This window comes from Tenrec ecaudatus, chromosome 4 (assembly GCF_050624435.1).
Source record: "Tenrec ecaudatus isolate mTenEca1 chromosome 4, mTenEca1.hap1, whole genome shotgun sequence".
Classification (NCBI taxonomy): domain Eukaryota; kingdom Metazoa; phylum Chordata; class Mammalia; order Afrosoricida; family Tenrecidae; genus Tenrec; species Tenrec ecaudatus.
The window spans coordinates 115,826,795-115,848,470 of NC_134533.1; the positions used below are offsets into that span (position 1 = coordinate 115,826,795).

Here is a 21,676-nt window from a genome sequence, read left to right on the forward strand (position 1 = left end):
TGGTTAAGTGTCATCGAGTCGGTTCCGACCTAGAGAGAGCGACTGGGTGCACAACAGCGCCCGGTCCTGCCCCGTGATCACAACTGTTCCTGCGCCTGAGCCCATCGCTGCCACTGCTGTGTCACTGCAGCCACTGAGCGCCTTCCTTTCCGCTGCCCCTCCACGTGACCTAAGCATGACGCCCCTCCTCAGGCACCGGTCTCTCCTGAAAACATGTCCCAGGTCTTGCTATCCTTGCCTCTAAGCGACACTCTCTGGTGTTCTTCTTGCAAGACGGATCGGTTGGTCGTTTGTGCAGCCCATGGTACTTTCAATATCCTTCTCCCACACACAAGTCAAACTCCTGGCTTGTTCTTTAGCCTTCCTTATGCAGTGTCTAATTCCCAGGCATTTGAGACGATTGAAAATACCCTGGCTTGGGGGAGGCACACTATAGCCCTCAAAGTAACATCTTCGCTTTCCAACACGAAAGAGGTCTTCTTGCAGCAGATTTACCCAACGCAACACGCCTTTGGATCTCCTGACCGCTGCTTTCACGGACATTGATTGTGGATCCAAGCAAGACATAATCCTCATAATCCTTGACAACGTCTATCTTTTCTCAGTTTATTATGATGTTACCTACTGATCCACTTGTGGTTCTTGCCACGGAATCATCGTCCACACTGCAGGCTGCAATCCTTGATCTTCATCAGCAAATACTTCCAGTCCTCCTCACTTCAGCAAGCAAGTTATCTGCATATTCAACATTGTTAATAAACCTTCCTCAGCTCCTGATGCCACATTCTTCATAGGCTCCAGCTTCTCCGATGATGTGCTCAGCACACAGATTAGATAAGCTTGGTGGGAGAAGATGCAACCCTGCCACACGCCTTTCCTGATTTTAAGCCGCGCAGTATGTCCTTGTCCTGTTTACCCCGCTGTTTCTTGATGCATGTGCAGGTTCTGCATGAGCACAATGAAGTATTCTGGAATCCCCTTTTTCTCAAGGCCATCATAGTCTGTTATGATCCATACGGTCGAGTGGCTTGGCAAAGTTGGTAAAGCACAAGTAAACATCTTTCTGGTATTTTCTGCTTTCAGCGAAGATCCATCTGTTACCAGCAACGATACACCTTTTCCCATATCCTCTTCTGAATCCAACCTGAACCTCTGCCCGCTCCCTGTCAGTGTACTGCTGCAACGATTGTTGGATGGTCTTCAGCAAACTTGACTCGATGTGATATCAGTGGTGTGGTCTCTTGTCTCTGCTGTAACCATCGCTTCTGTCCTGTTGCACTCTCAGCCTCAACCAGCCACTGAGGTCCACTTGTTTGATTCCCTGACCGCCACTGCGATCCGCACAGTCCATGGGCACTGACTGTGGAGCCGGGTAAAATCAAATTCATAACTTTACTCAAAACTTTACCCTTAAAAAAAATCATTTTATTGGGGGCTCTTACAGCGCTTAGAACAATCCACTGTGTCAAGCACATGTGTACATGTATTGCCATCATCTTTTTCAAAACATTTTCTTTCTACTTGAGCCCTTGGTATCAGCTCCTCTTTTTTAAAAGGATCATTTTCTTGGGGGCTCAGACAGCTCTTCTCACAATCCATCCATCCATCCATTGTGTCAAACACGTCAGTACATTTGTTGCCCTCATCATTCTCAAAACATTTTCTTTCTACTTGAGCCCTTGGTATCAGCTCCTCGTTTTTCCCCTCTCTCCCCGACCCTCCGACCCTCATGAGCCTTTGATAAATTATAAATTGTTATTATTTTCATATCTTACACCATGTTACACATGTCTTCCTTCATCATGTTTCTGGGTGGGGAGGGTTATACATTGATCATTGCCGTCGGTTCCCCCTTTCTCCCCGCACCCCCCCCCCACCCTCCTGGTATCGCTGCTCCCATTGGACAGCTTTACTCTTTGCTCAGTTGTGAGTGATGTTCTCATTGGTAGAGCCGTGAGGACTTTTGTGGTCTTCATATTGCAGCATAAGCCCTACTAAGGCGGTAGCCTTTGATCTTTATCAGTAAGTAGGGAGGTCTTCTTCACATCCAAAGCAGGCTGTGTCATCTGCTTATCAAAGGCTGTTCACGAGTCTTTCTCTAATTCTGATGCCCCCTTCTTCTTCATGGAGTCTAGTTTCTCAGCTTATATGCACAGCCTACAGGTGAGATGTGTCGGGGAAAAGATACCACCCTGCCCCAGCTCCCCCGGATTTGGAACTGCTCAGTGTCCCCTTGTTTGTTTGAAAGACTGCCACTAGTGCCGGGGCTTCGCATGTGCACAAAGATGTGTTCTAGAATTCTCCTTCTTGTTAATGTTATCCACCATCTGCTATGATCCACACAGTCCAATGCCTTTGTATTACTGATAAAATGCAGGTGAACGTATTTCTGGTATTCTCTGCGTTTGGGCAAGAACTATCTGACATCAGAATTGACACCTCTCAATCCATGTCCTCTTCTGGATCTGGTACTTCCCTGTTGGGGTAACTGCTGCAATTATTTTTGAATTATCTTGAGAAAAGTTTTACTTGCGTGTGATGTTAACTATATTGTTCAATCATTTCTGCATCCTATTGGATCACTGACACCCCCCCCCTGCATTTTAATTGTGCATTCGGTGAGGCTTTACCTCTCAGATCATCATTTTTGCATTCACCAACTTAGATTCCTTTTCGAGCCTCCCAATAGCTTGCCCTGTTTTCTCTCTCCCCCTTTCCCCGTCTCCCTGCTGTATCATATAATCTTCCTCTTCGCCCAACGTAACACCTGCCTACTAGCCTGTTGCTTCTCTTTCCTCCCTCTCCTCTCACCCCCAACAACCATCGAAGTCTGTTTCTGTTATGTGAACATCTTTTTCTTGATTTAAAACATCACAACAGTGGTCCCATATAGTACTGTCCTTTTGTGATGCACTAACTTCCCTCACCATACTGTCCTGCAAATCCATCCATGTCACGAGGTGTTTCCATTTCAATCTCTTTAATAACGTGTAGTTTTCCTTATGCACCAAAGTTTATTTATCCATTCCTCCACCAGTGGGCATGGCGGTTGTTTCCATCTTGTTGCTATTGTGAATAATGCTGCAATGAACGGGGGTGAGCAAATACAAGGGGGTACCCCCCAAAACCTGGAATTCCCCTCCCCACCCCAAAGCTATGTATTTAATTTTTTTCCCAAAACAACCTTTTTTTCACAGGACTCTCCATTACTTAAGTCATTGGTCAAACCTGCGATTCCATTCTTGGAAACAGTTTTGAAACTCATCTGTTTGGACGGCTGACAGCACCTCCCTTATTTCTTCCTTCCTTCCCTTCTTCTATGTCATCAAATCGCTGTCCTTTCCTGTCCTTCTTCATTTTCAGAGACAAAAAGAAGCTGCAGGGAGCAAAGTCAGGTGAGTAAGGTGTGTGGGACAAGAGAGGCACGCTGTGTTTTTTCAAAAACTGGCGCACTGCGATGATTGTTTGAGCAGGTGCATTGTCGTGGTGGCAAAACCAGTCTGCCACAAATCAGGCCTTTTTTGTCTCACACTGTTATGCAATCTTTTCAGAACCTCTAAATAGAAAGCCCATACATGGACTTTATTATTATTGTTCCTATTTGATTGAATGTGTTTATGAAGAATGGGTGTTCGCTTCTGTCAGATGCCTTTTCTGCATCAAATGGTTTCATTGTGTCATTTTTTTCTTTTGTTTTGCTTATTGGATGAATTGATTGTTTTCCTAATGCTTAACCATCTTTGCACACCTGAGATGATCCCCATTTGCCTGGAATTAGTATCAGGGTTATGTTTGCTTCACAAAATGAATTTGGGGCCTTGCCATCCTTTTCTGTATTCTGGAATAATTTGAATAGAATCGATGTCAACTCTTTTCTGAATGTTTGGTAGAATTCCCCAGTAGATCACCTTTCTTTGGAATGGACATAAAGATCTCTTCTAGTCAGCTGATTTCTTGGCAAAGACTACTGAGCACGTTCAGTGTTATATCTTTTTGTTAAAGCATCGCAATTGAAATTGTGTCCATTCCTAGAGTCTTGGTTTTCACCAATGCCTTCAATGCAGCTTGGACTTCTTCCTTCATTCTAGTTGGCTCTTGATCTTATGCTACCTCCTGACACGGTCAGCACTGACCAGTTGTTTGGGGTACAGTGATTCGGTGTATTCCTTCCATCTTCTTTGATGCTTCCTTCATGATTCAATATTTCCCCCATCAAGCTTTTCAATCGTGCAACGGGAGGCTTGTACTTTTTCTTTCTTTTGTTCTTTCAACTTGAGACTGTGTTTTTCCTTTGATTTTCTAACTCCAGGTCTTTGAACATTTTATTATAATATTTTACTTTGTCTTCTCAAGCGACCCTTTGAAATTTTCTGTGTAGCCATTTTTAGATTAATAATACCTTGGGGTTATGGTATTAGAAGTTGGAGGAAATGAGACGCTAATAATAATTGGTACAAGAATGAAGAAAACGTAGGGCCGGCCCCACCACCAGACACAGCATTCCCTCACTGACCCATAGCGTAACTGGGAACAGCACTGGAGGCCCTGTGGGGAAAGTGTGCCATGTCTGTCCCCTGCACAGCAGGGTGAAACTCAAAGGGAAAGTAACAGGACATCAAGGGGAGCAAAGTAACCCAGTCCCCAAGGAATCCTGAAAATAGACTTCTGATTTGGGGAACAGGACTTGGCACCTCTTTAGACTTAATTGAAAAACATGCATATGAGTCAACAGGCAGACCTGGAACTATCTCTTTTTTTTTTAATTTTCTTTCTTGTTTTGTTTGCTGTGTTTGTTTTTCTTTCACCCTATGTTTATCTATATAAGAAAGGCAAGACAAATAATCCTGAAGAGAAAACAATGGGACCAGCCATTCTGGGGTGAGGGGGACATGTGAGAGGATGGGGTGGGGAGCTAACAAACTCAGGAATTAGGGAACAATAAGAGATCTAAAATTGATGCATAGAAGGGTGCATAATGTCTGGTGGGGTTTAATCAAGTGCAGTGTATCTGAGAGAAATTACTGTGAGCTGAATGGAGGGTGTGCATAATAGTGGGCTAGGAGGAAGGTGAAAGGAAATACAGGGAAAAAATAGGAGACAAAGACTATTTATAGAGGTATAGTTATAGGCATGTATATATGTAAATATACTAATTTATAATGAAAGGGCTAGAGACCAATGTACATATATTTATATGTTAAGTATTAAGATAGCAGTCAGACTTTGGACCTCTACTCAAGAAACTTGGTTCTAATAATCTGGCACTTTTTGATACTCACCTTCCCAACATGATTGCTGAAGACAAAATAGTGCAGAAGAAAATGTGGTGAAGAGAGAAGATGGTGCCCAGCTATCAAAAGATATAGCATCTGGGGTCTTAAAGGCTTGAGGTTAAACAAGCAGTCATCCAGCAGGGAAGCCAATAAGCCCACATGAAAGAAGCACACCAACCTGTGTGATCATGAGGTGTTGATCAGGTATCACGTATCAAAAGATCCAAAACAAACAACTATATTGATGTGAACCAGGGGGGTTGGAGTGGAGACCCAAAGCCCATCTGTAGACAATTGGACACCTGCCCCCAAACAGAAGGGTTATAAGGAAGGGACGATTCAGTGAAGGTGCAGTATAGCACTGATGAAACACACATCATTCCTCTAGTTCCTGAATGCTTCCTCCCCCCACTACCATGACCCAGTTCTACCTTACAAATCTGGCTAGACCGGAGAACACACATTGGTACAGATAAGAGCTCTCAACACATGGAATTCAGGACAGATAAACCCCTCAGGAACAAGAGTGGGAGTAGTGATATCATGAGGGTAGTGGGATGGTTAGGGAGGTAGAAAGGGGAACCCATCACAGGTTGGCTATATAGAGTTGGATATATAGGGTTGGCTGTATAGGGTTGGATATATAGGATATATAACACCCCAAAGGGGATGAATAACAGAAGTGTGGGTGAAGGGAGACAGTGAAAGGTGTAAGATACGAAATAATAATAACAATATATAATTGATCAAGGATTCAAGAGAATAGGAAGGTAGGGGAGGGAGGGATGAGAAAAAAGAGGAGCTTATACCAAGGGCTTAAGTAGAAAATGTTTTGGTTTTGGAAACGATGATGGCAACAGCTGTACAAATATGCTTGATACAATTGATGTATGGAATGTTATAAGAACTGTCAGAGCCCCGAATAAAATGATTTTTAAATGAAGAAAACATTCTAAAATTAATTGTGGTGTGATTATCCAACTATTTTTAATGTATTTAAGCAGTTAAATTGCATGGCTTAATTGTATGTTTTTTAAATGTGAATTATATACCAATAAAACTTTAAAGGAAGGATTATGAATAAATGAAAAATAACAAATCGACAACTCATTTATCAGCAGTGTATCTTCAAAAGACTAAAGATATATTAATATCTTTAATTATACTCATGTAACTAAAACAATATACTCAGGTAGATTATGTATTGGTGAAAAATACAGAATATTCCATGAACTGCCTGAAAACAAGCAAATCTCTTTTGGAAGAAATTCAGCACATAGTTCTTGAAGCAAAGACTTCGCCTCCTGTGCTTTGGACACATGATCAGGAAGGAATGGTCCCTGGAGAAAGGCGTCATGTTTGGTAAAGTCGAAGGTCAACAGAAAGAAGAAGTCCTTCCATGAGACTGGCTGACACCTTGGTTACGGCAATGGGCTCAAGCACAGCCTGACGGCACTGTGGGCCGGTGCAGGACCAGAGGGCGTGTCCTCCAGCTGGACATGGGGTCACTGCGATCGGAACAGACTTGACAGCACCACTGTCCAAAAGTTAGAAGTTAGGTCAGAGGAAAGACTAGACCCTCACTGAAACCAACTACGAAAGATCCCAAACGGACCCAGAAAGAAAAAGTGCAATTCTAGGAGGCCTGGGGACCATTAAACGTGGTAGATATTTCTCACTGGACAAGGAAGGAGAGAGCCCCCTAGGGGTCTCTGAGACTGTAACTCAGCGCTCTCAACCTGTGGGTTGGGACTCCTTTGGGGGTTGAAAGACCCTTTCACAGGGGTCACCAGATTCATCACAGTAGCAAAATGACAGTGATGACGTAGCAACGAAAATCAGTTTATGGTTGGGGGTCACCACAACATGAGGAAATGTATGAAAGGGTCGCAGCATTAGGAAGGTCGAGAACCACTGCTGTCACTCTTTATGGGAGTAGAAAGCCCTGCCTTTCTCCCTTGGAGAGGCTGGTGGTTTTGAACTGCTGACCTGGTGGTTCGCAGCCCAACATGTAACCACTATGCCACCAAGTCTCCTGGAAAATGTTTAGATGCATCTGAAAAGCATGGAGTAATTTTATTTATCTATCTTATGTATGTAATACATAGTTAAACTGTATGTTTAAATATATAAACTGCATGTTTAAATAGACATATTTAAAGCTAATTATGAAATTAGCAAAAACAAACAAACAAAAAAGAAATTAGCTTTATAGTTAAAAATTGGTCAAATGTGGGCAAGTAAATGTAATTTGGTTTAACATAGAATATATTTGCATGTAGTTTAGCCTGTCAATACCTAGACATGGTTCAAACCAAACTTAACACCATTGAGTCAATTCTAACTCATAAGAACTGCCCCTGAGGGTTTCTGAGACTGAAAATCTTTATGGAGACAGAAAGCCTCATATTTCTCTGAGGAGCAGCTGATGCATTTGAACTACCAACCTTGTGGTTAACAGCCCATTGTGTATGCCGCTAGAACCCAGTCTAGACATGACAGGGAGTCAGGATATATTGATGGAAGGACTACTTTGGAGGAGCATTAAAAGCAATGTAGACCTAAAATATTAAACCAAAGTCGCATAGAAAACAGGAAAGGAGAGATCAAAGCCTTTACATTATTCAAGAGAAAGACAGAGAAATTGATTACCCTTAGACTTTGTTAGATCAAACAAGAATGTTAAATTTTTAAGGGTAACTAACCCATTAAAAGGCTCAAACCAGTGCATGGGAAAGGAGACCAAAGAACATGAGAGTAGAAAGGACGTGGGTTGGCGGCACGCATTAGCCCCTGCTCTCTTCTGAAATCTCATGAAAGTGGCAGTAAGGGGCGGGGGGAGGCATTAAAGTGTACTTTTTAAAATACACAAACCCACAAGGGGAAGAGCAGACGAGACCAAAGCAACAGGAGCCGCCGGCCTGCCCGCTGCCGGCCGATGGTCACTGTGCCACCCAGGATCCATCCTTCACTGAGTTGCACACGCGGAAATTACTGAGATGGCATGTGTGTGTTATGTGGATTTTTACATTATAAAAGATTTTTCCACGTGAAAACAATAGCAGAAAGAGTAGTTGGAAGGGCAGTGCTTTTGTGAAATTTTCCACACAACAAAATATTCTGCCACCTCCTATTCTGTGGCTTGGGCAATTTAACTGCGGTGGCTAAGGCTTCAGTGGACGTAGGCATCTGCAAGAAGGATGAGCTGGTGCCTGGCCAGAGGAAGTGGTCCAGACTCCCCAGGATGCATATCCTCCTGCCAGCCACATGGAACCAGCCTCAATGAGCTAAGCGGCTGGAAGCAGCCACTGGTTCCGAGGACAGGCAGCTCCAAGAGGGGCAGTGGGGAAAACCCAGGGGCACGGTGTCCTCCATGAAAGCCAGATTCCAGACGCTGAAGCTCCCCCAAGAGTTTGTTGCAGAGAGCAGTAGGGACATTGGAAGAGAAGAGAATGTTGGGCCAGGATGCCAGCATCGAGAATGGAGAAGGCGCCTTTGCCGCTGAGGCTCACGTGCTGGTCTAAAGGAGAAGAGATGGGAGACGTGGTGGAGTTGGAATAGAGGTGAATGTCGCAGGAAGCGTATTCAAAGCCTCCGTGACAGCAGCCAGTGGCACTGAGGCAGTTAGCTTTCCGGCTTGGGATACCTCAGTCCCTGCCTCACGGCGCTGGGAGGAAAAGGGAAGTTTCAGGTATGACAGTCTCAAAAAGTAGATGCTGATTCTGGAAAGCATACCAGGCCACGTAAAAACCATGCAGGAGTTCGCGACTGAACATGAAAACAAACAGGAGCACAAAACCACCTTGCTGAACCAAGAAATCCCAGGGACCAGGACAGGGCCTGAGAAGGAGCTCAGGCCGAGCAGGAGAGATTCCACCCTCTACCTGCCAAGCACCCCTGAAAGAGAGGGGCGGCCTGCCCTCGGCCTGCTTTCACCCCCATTAGCTGGGGAAGCGTGGTCGTGGCTGACCTTGTTGGCGGAGTTTCGGCACACCTGTGTGATGTCAGGGCCTAGGTTGAGGCTAGGCTTGGTTTCACCTGCGCTTAAATGGTCGTAGTCTGCGCATGCTCAGTTTGGCTCTTTCCTCGGGTGTCTAATTAGTGTGCCTGATTTCTTTCCAACTCCTTTGTTGTGGTCCTATGCAGGCATTGGGGAGACAACTCCCCCCTCAACCCCCCTTAGTCCCTATTCTGGCTACCTAGCCGGGCCAACAAGGCTAGGACTTCACGGGGAAGACCATTTACTTTTTGCCAGGCATCTACCAGGCCCTGAAGAGTCAGAGTCTAGTAGAATCTCAACCCTAATTAGAGAAACTAAGTGCCCTGAAACCCCTAACTCGATGACACTGTGATAAGCAAGGTGTCCAAGGTGATAGATAGCAAAGGACGGGCGAAAGGGCATTTTAAAGAGAAGGGGCTATCTGAGCAAGAGCTCTCAGGCGGGAAAGGGGTTAAGTGGGAGATGCAGGCTCAGTCCACCCCCTATCTGTCCATTGGTCCTATGGTGGTGGCTGCCTGTTGCTTCGATGCTGGAAGCTAGGCTACCAGCGTTTCAAATACCACAAAGATCACCTATAATGGACTGCTTCCGTCATCCGTTCCAGATGAAGACAGACCACAAAGAGAGACTGATCTACTTCTGAGAGTTAGCCAATGAAAACCAAGACACACAAGATAACATTGCCGGCCTGGTTTGCTTTGGGCATATCATCAGCAGAGATGAATTTCTTGGAGCAAGTTACCCTATCTGGTGTCTTAGAGACCAGGTGAGTGTGAGCGAGGCTGTCAGAGGAGTGGAATTGCATGTGCTGGTGATTGGGGGGAAACTGCAGGGGCATGCAGCAGGTGGTTTTTCTAAGCATAGTTGGAGTCAAGTAGACAGCTGACAATCAGCTATCACCTGTCTGTCTGCCTTTCCAGCTAGCTGGCTGTCCCAGGTAGATCAGTCAATAAATTACTTGTTTTAACTTACTAATCTATAATGAACAGTTTCGTTTGTTTTTAATAGCATGACTGATACATGTGAAACTGTTCACTACAGATTAGTAACTAAAAAACAAGTAAACCCATGCTTACCTTGTATACTGGTTACTCGTCCCTATCGGGGATTGGAAACTTGAAAAAAATAATTCGATTCTATAGGAAGGTGCTATGGGGTTGGGAGAGACCCTGAAGCCAGCCATAGCTCAAAGCAGAATCTTTGATGTGGGGTGTGTGTGTGTGTGTGTGTGTGTGTGCGTGTGTAGGGGGGGATGTGAACTTGTTCACTATTGATAAATAAGGAAGCACTACAAATGGAAGTTGTCAAGGATTTCCTCTTGCTTGGATCCACAATCAGAGCTCATGGCAGCAGCAGTCGAGAGATCAAGGGACCCATTGCATTGGGTAAATCTGCTGCACAAGATCTCTTTAAAGTGTTGAACAGCAAAGATACCACTTTGAGGACCGTGGGGCACCGGACCCAAGCCAGGGTATTTTCAGTGACCTCATAAGCGTGTGAAAATCGGACATTGAATAAGGAAGACGGAAGAAGAATTGATGCCTTTGGATGATGGTGACAGTGAAGAATGTTGAAATTGTCATGGACTTCCAAAAGAGCAAAGATATCTTTCTTGGAAGAAGTACAGCCAGGATGCTCTCTAGAAGCAAGGGGGGGGGGATGCTTTATCCCACAGCCTTGGGCCGTGTTATCGGAAGAGTGCCCGGAAGAGGCGTCATGCTTGCTAAACTCGTTGTTGTGGTGGTGGAGGTGGTGGTGGTGTGCCACTGAGTTGGCTTCCACCCACAGAGACCCTGTGCGCATCAGCGTGACACACTGCCGGGCGTTGCCCCGTCCTCACCACTGTGCCTGTACTTGAGCCCAGTCATGGTGTCAGTCCATCTCCTTGAAGGCCCTCCGCTCCTTCCCTGCCCTTCTATTTTACCAGACATGATGTCCTTCTCTGGGACTGGTCTCCCCTGGAAACATATCCACAGTCTGTAAGACGAAGTGTCGCCATCTTTGCCTGTTAGGAGCACTCTGGCCGCACTTCCGAGGCAAATCTGTTTGTCCTTGTGGCAGTCCGTGGCACTTTCAATACCCTTCTGCAGCACCCCAATGCAAATGCATCCATTCTTGTTCGGTCTCCCTTATTCAATGTCCAACTTTCCCATCCACATGAGACTACTGGAAATACCAGGGCTTGGGTCGGGTTGCCTTAATCCTCAAAGGAACATCCTTGCTTTTCAGTACTCTAAAGAAGTCTCGGGCCCCAGAGCTCTCTAATGCAACTTGTCTTGTGATCCTTGATTAGTATTTCCATGAGTGTCGATTGTGGCGCGAAGCCAAATGAAATCCTTCACAACTCCAACCATTACTCCATCTGTCATGCTGCTACCTGTTGGTTCAGTTGTGAGGATTTGGGTTTTCTTTACATTGCATTGTGGTCCACGCTGCAGGCTGCAATCTTTGCTTTGTATCAGCAAGTGCTTCAAGTCCTCCTCACATTCAGCAAGCAAGGTGTCACTTCTGCATAACAAAGGTCGTTAATAAACCTCCCTCCAATCCCATGCCACATTCGTCTCCATATAATCCAGGGTCTCTTATGATTTGCGCGTACAGACTGAATACGTGTGGTGAGCGGATATGCCACTGCCGTGTCTTTCCTGATTCTAAACCAGGCAGCAATCCCTTGTTTATTTGCACAACTGCACTTTGATCCATCCACTGCATTATCCACTTTTATTTACAGAGACAAGAAGGCACAGAGAGATTAGGTAACTTGCCCAAGGTTGTGACCTGGGTCAATCCCAGGGATGTCGGGCTTCAGAGTCCACGCTCAATGCACTATCTCAGGCTCAGACACTAGGAGAGAACATTGCTACAAAGGACAAACCACCACAAAGAGCCTCCCCACGTCTCACTGGTTGAAGCTGGAGGCCTTCTGTGCCCAGTGGAGAGCCAGATCCACTTACTCTCACCCAAGGGCTTTCTATTTGATGGCAACGGGGGCTGCTAAAATACAGAGAAGCCAGGGAACTGGTGTGACTGGATTGGGGCCCAGGAGCAGTAGTTCAGAATCAGCCAGGGGAAAGCAAGCCAAGCCTAGGAGCAGAGGCTAAGGCATAATGGAGAATGGAGTCCATCTCTCCCGCCCGTGTAGGATCTGCCATTCCAATGCTGCCTCCATCCTCCTCCTCTTCTGGCCTCTGCAGAGGTGGGACCAGCTCCAGCGGTAGCCAGGACACAGGGTCCTTAGGCTTGTCATATGTTATTTACTTTCTGTAGCCCAAAGATCATCACATCGGAGAAATGCCCCCAGCTGGATGTTTGTGTCCGAACTATCTGCAGGTGGTGCAAGAGCTGGGGGGGGGGGGGGCAGTGACGTGGACGCTGCTACCATGCTCTGTACTGAGCACAGGCTGAGTCAACACAGCAATGACATGCCAAGAAGATAAATATTTTAGTTGTCTGAGGTTTACAGATACACACTCTGCCTCATTACCCAAAACTTGATGTTTTGGCAATCAAAGACAATATGAGAAAACAGAGACAGAGAAGAAAGGGGCGGGGGGAGGTGGGGGAGACCATATCTCAGGACCAGAAAAAAGGAAAGCCATCGCAGGACATGCTGCTCAAGGAAGCACCAGCCCTGAAACACCGCCACAGGAGCAGTAAGGGGTGGCAAGGTGACCCCCATTGATCCTCACATTGGCTCTGGGCTCCTGGGAGGCCCTGCAGAGCCCAGGCAGTTGTGTTATCAGTCGGTTATGTAATTGTCCTCATCAGAAAGAAGGAAGCACAGCAGACTCCCGGAGAAAATATGCTTTCTCGAACATCAAATTGCAAAATAAATAACTCTGTGAGTCTTTGTACAGAGGGCCTTTGGATTTAAAAGCCACTAAATAGAGGACTTTTTACAAAAGATCAAGGTAAAGTATTCAAAATACCTTGGCTTTGATGACTTGACAACATTGATTAATAGAATTAAGGTAGACCATTGTGCATCATTAAAATGTTAACAAAAATTCAGTAGCTGTTTTATCCTATTAAAGAAGATAACACAGAACTAACTAAACTGATAAGCAAAAAGAAAAACAATCCCCCATAATTCCACCACCAACACTTTTATATTGTTCCATATTTTCATCTAGGCATATATTTACATGGATTTTTTAAAATGTATTTTTATGAGAATAAGCTTTTCAATAACCGATTTGTCATTTGAAGGTTATATCAACACATATCAATACTGTGCATACATATTTATGTCAATAAATGTTCACTCATAACATAATGGATATTGATACAGACATACCATGACTTATTCAAAGAGCCCTGGTGGTGTGGTGGTTCTGCATTGGGTTGAGATCTGCATGGTCAGCAGTTCTAAACCACCAGCAACTCCTTGAGAAAAAGGCTGAGTTTCTACTCCTGTAAGCAGTTACAAGCTCGGAAGCCCGCAGGGGTCGCTGTGAGTCAGCATGGACTGGATGGCAGCGAGAGATCATGTATTTACCGATTTCCTCTCGCACACTGCCTTCTTCATCGGCAGACATTACTGGATCGAGCATCTTTATAGTTAAATGCGGTCATTCCGACATTTCCCTGAAGATAAAATCTTAAATGGAAGAACATTTCCTAGATAGGCACATCCCTGGTCATACAACTCTGCGCAATAACCCCACCCCGGGAAGTTGGACTCTGGCTTAGGCAGCAGATCAATGAGTGGACCACAGGTCCTTCTGTGGACTTCCAGATAAACACAGCTGATTCAATATATAGACTTACTTATATCGACTTCTGAAACCTCCCCGGAACTAGAGAATTTGAGAAAACAGCAACAACATGGAGACCCACAGGGATAGAGAGAATAGAAGAAAAGATGAGAACGTTTTGGAAGCCAGAAAGCAGACAGACGGGCTGTCATGCATTTGACAGGCCTGAGAATGCTGATCTGAAGCTGCCAGTGGGAAGAGATGAGATCCAGCATGATTTACTCACTTTGAATTCTCAAAGGCTAAACTGCTAGCCCATGCTGCACGTACGGGTGAATTAGCAAGAAAGAAAGAGAACAAGTCACAGCCACCGAGTCCATTCCGACTCATGATGACGCTATAGGACAGAGTAGAGCTGCCCCTGTGGGTCTCTAAGACCGGTACTCTTTAAGGGAGCAGAAAGCCTCATCTTTCTCCCTCAGAGTGGCTGGTGGTTTCAAACTGCTGGCTTTGTGGTTCGCAGCCCAGTACGTAACCACTACACCAGCAAGGCATAGAAATAGCCTCCTCCCCGACCCCCCAAGAGAAGTGGATCAGTGGGGAGAAGATGGGGCAACAGCAGGGTTGACTCCTGGTCTCACTCTGGCCTGCACCCATGGACCTCCTCCCGTACAAAGTTCATAGGAACGTTTATTATCACTTTTAGTCATAGAATACCATGTGATAAATATAGCCCAAAGTTGCTTGCATGTAATATTTCTTAGATTATATACCTCCTAAAAGCAAAATTGATTTGTAAAATGTTTCTATATTGAGATACAATATTAGTCACATTTTTTAAAAGAAAAGAAATAGCCTTCCCATTCTCTGGGCACTTTATTACCACCCGCCAGAAATGTGTGTGTGTGTGTGTGTGTGTGTGTGTGTGCCCACGCACATGAGAAGCAGTTTCAAAGAGTTCAAAGAAAAATCTTATTAGCCTTTCATTCCATTTTCCACGAACTTATTGAAGCTCCCTTCTACAAATCCATAATACCGACTGCAATGTACAGTGGATTGGACAGCAGCAGTGAAAGCGGAGAGTGCGATGAAGTAAAAAAGACTGGTTTTGAAGACTTTAGAAGAAGTTCGAGCCTTAGCACCCCTCTCTCCCTGGCAGGAGATTGAAGGTTCATTTTCCGAAAAAAGGTCTAGGGTAGGTGGTGTCATGCCTTGAAATCCAAACTCCAAAATCACTGCCATCAAGCCAATGCCAAACTCCCAGTGACATAAGACAGTAGAAATGCTCCTTCGAGGTTCCAGGACTGTAATTGTTTACAGCAGAAGAAAGCCCTGAATTTCTCCGTCAGAGCGGCTGGTAGTTTTGAACTGTTCACCTTATAGTTAGTAGCCCAATGCGTAACCACCATGCCAATGGGGCACCTCCATCCCAGTGGGAGGAAAACAGGAGGTGGCATCGATGCTCTTTTCCTCTGAGCAACTCCGCACTAACCATCCTATGTATCCACCTTATAAAGCACATCCATTTTCCTGTGGTTATAAGAGCAAAGACCACGAACTTTAAGTTAGCAATTCCTCATAAAGAAACATGAGCAAGTGACTTTTGTCTGCCACCATTATCCCTAGAAGAAATGTTAGCCAGTAGGTCTCTTGAAAAGGAGCCTTGTGGCATCGTAGATAACTTATTGGGAAGCTAACCACAAGGTAGCTGGTTCAGACCCACCAGCTGCTCCTTGGGAGCAAGATGAAGCAGTCTGCTCCCATAAAGATCTTGTGTTAGTCTGGGTAGACTAGAGAAACAATTCCACAGACACTCATAGGTGTATTGAGAGGTGGAACGGAGGTGTGGAACAGAGATCGAATTTAGCCAGGAATGTAAAGTTGAGAAAGATTTTGTTGAGGCAGGGAAAGAACTCCTGGTAGGGAAGGGAGAGCAGAGAAAAGGACAGGGGCATTTTGAGCCCTGGGCGGGTTCCGTGACCCATCGAGTTAGGTCAGGGAAGTCACGCCTGGTACTGGGCAGCAGGACATATATAGGGTATGAGCTTAAAGTCATATGGGCCAGTAAGGGGAAGGGAGGTTCTCTGTGCTGCGGTTGCAAGTTTGGGGTTAGGAGATGACCTGTCAGTAAATTATTTTGTTCTCAGCAAACTTGCTTCCTAGAACACCAGGGAGAGGAAGCTGTGTTCTTGCAGGGAAGGTAAGCTTTGTGAAACGCTGGAGGCAGGTGCTTTGAAGTTCAGCCAGGCCATTTGTCTTCTCAAGAAGCTGGTACAAGGGGCTGCCTGGTCCGGACCCGGCCCAAACATGTATAAGAAAGAGCTTTATAAACAAGAGTAATTGAATATTAAGAAAACATCCCCAGCCCAGTCCAGATCAAGTCCACAAATTTGATATTAGCCTGTATGTCCAATACCAATCTATAAAGTCCTCTTCAGACTCAGAAGACACATGCAATGATGCTGAATGCAGGAAGATCAGAGGCCAGTGGGTCGAAAGACCTGTGGATCCAGTGGGGGTGGAAACATCTCCGCTCAGACAGGGGTCACCACATGTCTCCTCCAGCTCCAGAGCTCTAGCTTAGCACATGTGTCTTGTTAGCAGGAATGTCTCCCAGGGAGTGAGTGTGTCCCGCCTCCAACGAGCTATTTATCTCCTTAAAGCCCCCAAATGAGGTCATCAAGCTGCGGCCTAATTGACAGGCTAAACTCCACCCCTTCACTCTGAAGTCTCAGTTTGACACAAGATTGCATAACTACCACAAATGTTAATACGTTGTTATTATTGTAGAATATATCTAACAAGATTAGCCATTTTAAGTATGTCGAACTTTACAATTCTGTGACATTAATTATCCTCACCAACACCACTCTTTTAAAAGAGCTGTTCAAAGATGCAATGAATTGTTCTGGGAGGTAGGAAGTTGCTGCTTGTGGAGGTATTAATTCACTCAGCAGTTGAGTGATGATCATGTGCTAGCTAGGCTCTGAGCATTGGCTCCGGTTGTATAACAAGCCTCTTTCAAAACTCAGTGACTTGGCATGATGAACATTTTCTAATCTCTCATAGCTCTGGGGGTCAGAAATCCTGCAGGGATTTGGCTGTGTGATTCTGGTTGGAATCTTTTTGAAGCTGCCATCAAGATGTTACCTGGGGAGAATGTTCCACGGCATGACAATGGGTCTCTGCTTGCCCTGGTGGCATAGTGGTTACACCTTAGGCTGCTACACACCAGGTCAGTAGTTCAAATCCACCAGCTGCGTCTTAGGAGAAAGACTTGGCTTTTTACTCCCGTAAAGAGTTACAGCCTCGGAAATGCACAGGGGCAGTTCTACCCTGTCCTATTGGGTCGCTGTGTGTCAGATTGAGGGCAGTGAGCTGTGGAGCAACCGAGGATGAAATAGTGTCAAGAACAGAAGGAAGATACGGAATTTGTGGCTAATTGCTGCCTCTTTTGCCATGACACACGAAGAACTAGCTATTTATTGCCCAGGAACCTTTACAAAACATTTTGATCAAAGATTCTATTGAAGCATCCCGATCAAAAGAGCACGCTGCCCAAGTTACGTATTGCAGTCTCAATGGAAGTTTTATAATACTGCTCAGAGGCAAACTGATTGGATGAGAAGACACCTGGAAGGGCCAGAAAACTCAGAGAGCCTTCTTTTATTTGTCTATTTGTAATTGAAACGCTAGGTCCTGCTATCTTGTTAGTCAATCATCCTGAGACTGACCTGAGACTTAAGGAAGCGCATTGTTCTGTCTGCTTGCTCATGGTCTGCTTGCATCCCATGGTTATGCTACACCCTGAGTTCATTTAAGACACTGCCTGGGACACCCCGGCGTGTAAGTTCCGAAGAAACAGCTATCTAGTCTCTATGTGTTCTCTTTCCAAACAGGAGTTAGTAAATTGGCTGGATGTTCCAGGATGCAAACCCGTATTAGCGGTCCCAGGGGGACATGCAGAACAGAGCTGCTAATTCTCATGGACTTCAAACTGTCTTGAGCAATGGAGGGTCGATAAGCCCATTTATCTTTAAACCTAAAGCCAACAATAAATATCCCCTGAAGTTTTCTAAGTTTAGCTTAACTAGTAAAAACAAAACAAAAGCTACCTTGAGCATCATGCTCTTTTAAAAATCATTTCATTGGGGGCTTGTACAGCACCTACCCATCCACCCATCCACTGTGTCAAGCGCATTTTCACATTGTTGCCATCATCATTTTCTTTCTTTTTTAAGGGGAGAGAGCAAACGCAGTCCCCCACTGCCACAAACTATGCAGTGGCGTTCCCCACATTTGGGGAAATCGCAGGGGTCAGCACATCCGGAGTGCAATGGATAAACCTCACCCTGGGAAAACCCCCTTCATGATCAAGGTGTCTCCTCTGCCAGGTAAGTGTAGCCATCATCATTTTCAAGACATTTTCTTTCTACTTGAGCCCTGGATATCAGCTCATTTCCCTGCCCCCTGCCCCCTTCCTCCCTCATGAACCCTAGATAATTTTTTTAATCATGTCTTTTACTGACCGATGTCTCTCATCACCCACTTTTCTGTTGTCCACCCCCCTAGGAGAGGGTTATATGTAGATCATTGTGATCAGTTTCCTCTTTCTCCCCCCACCTTCCCCTTCCTCTTCTGGTATGGCATGGCTACTCTCATTATTGGTCCTGTGGGGTTTATCTGTCCTGGATTCCCTGTGTTTCTACCTCTTATCTGTACCAGTGTACATGCTCTGGTCTAGCTGGATTTTTAAGGTAGAATTAGGGTCATGATAGTGGGGGGAGGAAGCATTTAAGAACTAGAGGAAAGTTGTATGTTTCATTGTTGCTACATTGCACCCTGAATGGCTCATCTCTTCCTTGTGACCCTTCTGTAAGGGGATGTCCTATTGTCTACAGATGGGCTTTGGGTCTCCATTCCGCACTCCCTCTCATTCACAGTGATATGATGTTTTGTTTGCATTATGCCTATATATATATATATATCAGATTGACAATAACAACTTGAAAGTTTAGATAGCAGTGAGTTTGTGTTATTGGGGGAAGAGCAACTCAGAAAGGGACATGGAAATTGTTGCACAATGCAGCTAAGGCGGTCAGTGTCATTAAGTGGTGCCTCTGGAAACTGCTGGATTGTTCTATGCCTTGCTGTGTGTATGCTCAACAGCAGCAGTAGATACATATGTAACCCAACAATGCTGCCTGGGAGCTGCAGTCTCCCGAGGCGCGCTCCTGGCACTGGTAGGTGGGCATTGGCTGTGCGGGAAGGGCCAGGGCGATTTGCGTGTCCTTACAGCATGGCAGCTGTCTTCCTTCTGAGTGAGTAATCCAAGGGAAAGAAAGTTGGCAGCTACAAGGTCCTTTATGACCTCGCCTTGGGGGTCCTATCTCTTCCACAGGGTCCTATTGATCATGCCAACAAACCAGCTATCATCAAGCCCAGTCTGACTCATGGGGCCTCGTGTGTCCAAGGGCAACTGTGCTCCAATGGATTTTGATGGCTGGTGCTTTGGGAAGTAGATCACCAGGACTTTCTTCCGAGGCACCTTCCCATGGCCTTGAATCTCCCACCTTTCAGTGAGCAGGTGAACTACCCAGGGACTCCGTGTGATCACGCAGGTCAGCTCTTGTCGATATGAGAGACAGGGATCCCGGACGTTGGCCTTCACACTCAATCTACGTACAACAAGGGGCAAACACGCGAGGCACCTGATCTCAGAGGGTTTTTTGCCTGGGCTTGTAATCAGATGTGAGCGATGACGACAAAGGGACGGCACAGGAGTCCAGGTGGTCCCCTGCCATCTGAATTCCCTGCGGCTTTCTTAGTCTTCAGTTACTAGATCACACGCCACCCTCTCAGACCCACAGCTCGGGTCCCGCCCTCATCTCACAGGGGCACGCATGGGTCTCGCCTGGGATTCCTCTCTTGCCAGCTGCTTCGTGCCCCCACCCATGCGCTCACAAGAGACCCTCGTGATCTTGTTTCTCTCCCAGAACCGCTGGAGCACAGGGTGTCCTGAGAGACCAGCTGGGGAACATGACGTCCTTGTGTGGGAGCTGCCTTTGATTCTGCTGGAACGATGCCTGAACAGCAGCAAGGCCCTATGGGTACAAAAAGGAGGCTAGGTCCTCTGACCAGAGACCTCAGGGGCAGTGACCCCTTGGATGTTCTTGGATGATGTCTGACCTTTGAACTTTGGAGTGGGGGGGGGAGAGGTGGGGCTAGTGTCCCCGACTGTCCACACTGACATTGGCTTATACTTTTTCAGGCCACCAACCCATCTCACGGAGAAGCCTTTTATCTCCAGGTCACCCGAAGAGTCAGAGGTAGCCCAGAGGCTCAGGCCTGGAATGGTGCTGGCTTCTGGGGACATCGCTGGACCATGCCGCACGGGCTGTGGTGGAATACAGAGCACGCTCTTCCCGGGCATGCTCCAAGGACCAAGTGCACAGTTATCCTGAATCTGCTGCATGATGCACGGTGGTCCGGTGGCCAAGACCAGATCCTAGAGAAGCTCTGGCGAATATTGATGTCTTTTCTGGTTTTAAAAGGAACCAGAGAACTTGATCTGAAAATCCACACGCTGCACATGTCTGCAGTAGAACACGCAGCCCCGTCTCCAGAGATGAACCTGGGGTGAGGAAGGAGGTAGGGAAGTTGGTTGCCCGGGCTTTCAGATGGCTTTCTTGTGTGTAAGACGGCTGTGGGGATTTAATGAAGACGGGGTACAGTCCACGTGGCCTGTTTGTAGTGGACATCCTCCCTCTTCCCCGAGGGGGTTCCTCGTCATCACGTGGGCCAGCCTAGAGGCTCTATCGCTGGACAGTAGCAGCATGGCCTGTGTTCTCCAGTGTCAGTTTGAGGATTAAGAGTGAAGGGTGGAGTCGAGCCAGTCAATGAGGCCTCTGTGTGGGCATGGCCTTCTCCTGAGGATTCTGGGAACTCCTGGGTTTCCTCCTTGGAGGCGGAAGACACACCTCTCTCTCTCTCTCTCCTGACTCCCGGAGAGATGCTCTACTGACAAGACACATGGCACTAGGCTGACAGATCCCATGCCCTGGGAACTGGAGGAGCCACGTGGAAACCCCTGCCAGCGCTGAGATGCTCCTACCATACTGGATCCACAAGACTCTGCACCCCCTGGCCTGTGATCTTCCTGCATTCAGCATCATTGCATGTTTTTCCTGAGTCTGAAGAGGACTTTAAGGATTGGTATTGGACTTATGGACTTGATCTGAGCTGGGCTGGGATATTTTCTCAATATTCAGCTGCTCTTGTATATAAAGCTCTTCCCTATACACATATGAGTGTGTATGAATTTGTTTTTCTAGTCGACCCAGACTGACACTCTCCTCTACTCCTGGGTCAGCTCTCTCGCCCTTTGAACTGTCTTATCCTCATCAATGGCGTCTCAAATGTCACAGTTTGCTGTGAGGACTATGAGCCAACATACTTCGCCTACACTAAAAGGTTATGTGGTGTGGAACATACATAACAAGACATTTGCATTTCAACTTTTTTTTAACAATCCGGTGACATGACATTTACCACGTTATGGAATCATGACTTTCTGCTTCCTAACATTTCCCTCATCCTTCCCAGAGACATTGCCCCCCTGAAGCAATACTGCCCCTCACCTGACCCTGGTAGCCACTAATAACCTTTGGTTTCTATGCATTTGCCTACTTTAAATACGTGGTGCC

At 46.1% G+C, this 21,676-nt stretch overlaps 1 non-coding gene across 1 annotated transcript; it reads right to left on the minus strand.

Annotated features, from left to right (window-relative positions):
• Positions 1 to 18,208: 18,208 nt before the first annotated feature.
• LOC142447804 (U1 spliceosomal RNA) lies at positions 18,209 to 18,372 on the minus strand. Its single transcript, XR_012784453.1, has one exon. It is a non-coding gene; the product is annotated as a U1 spliceosomal RNA (small nuclear RNA).
• Between the last annotated feature and the right edge of the window lie 3,304 nt (positions 18,373 to 21,676).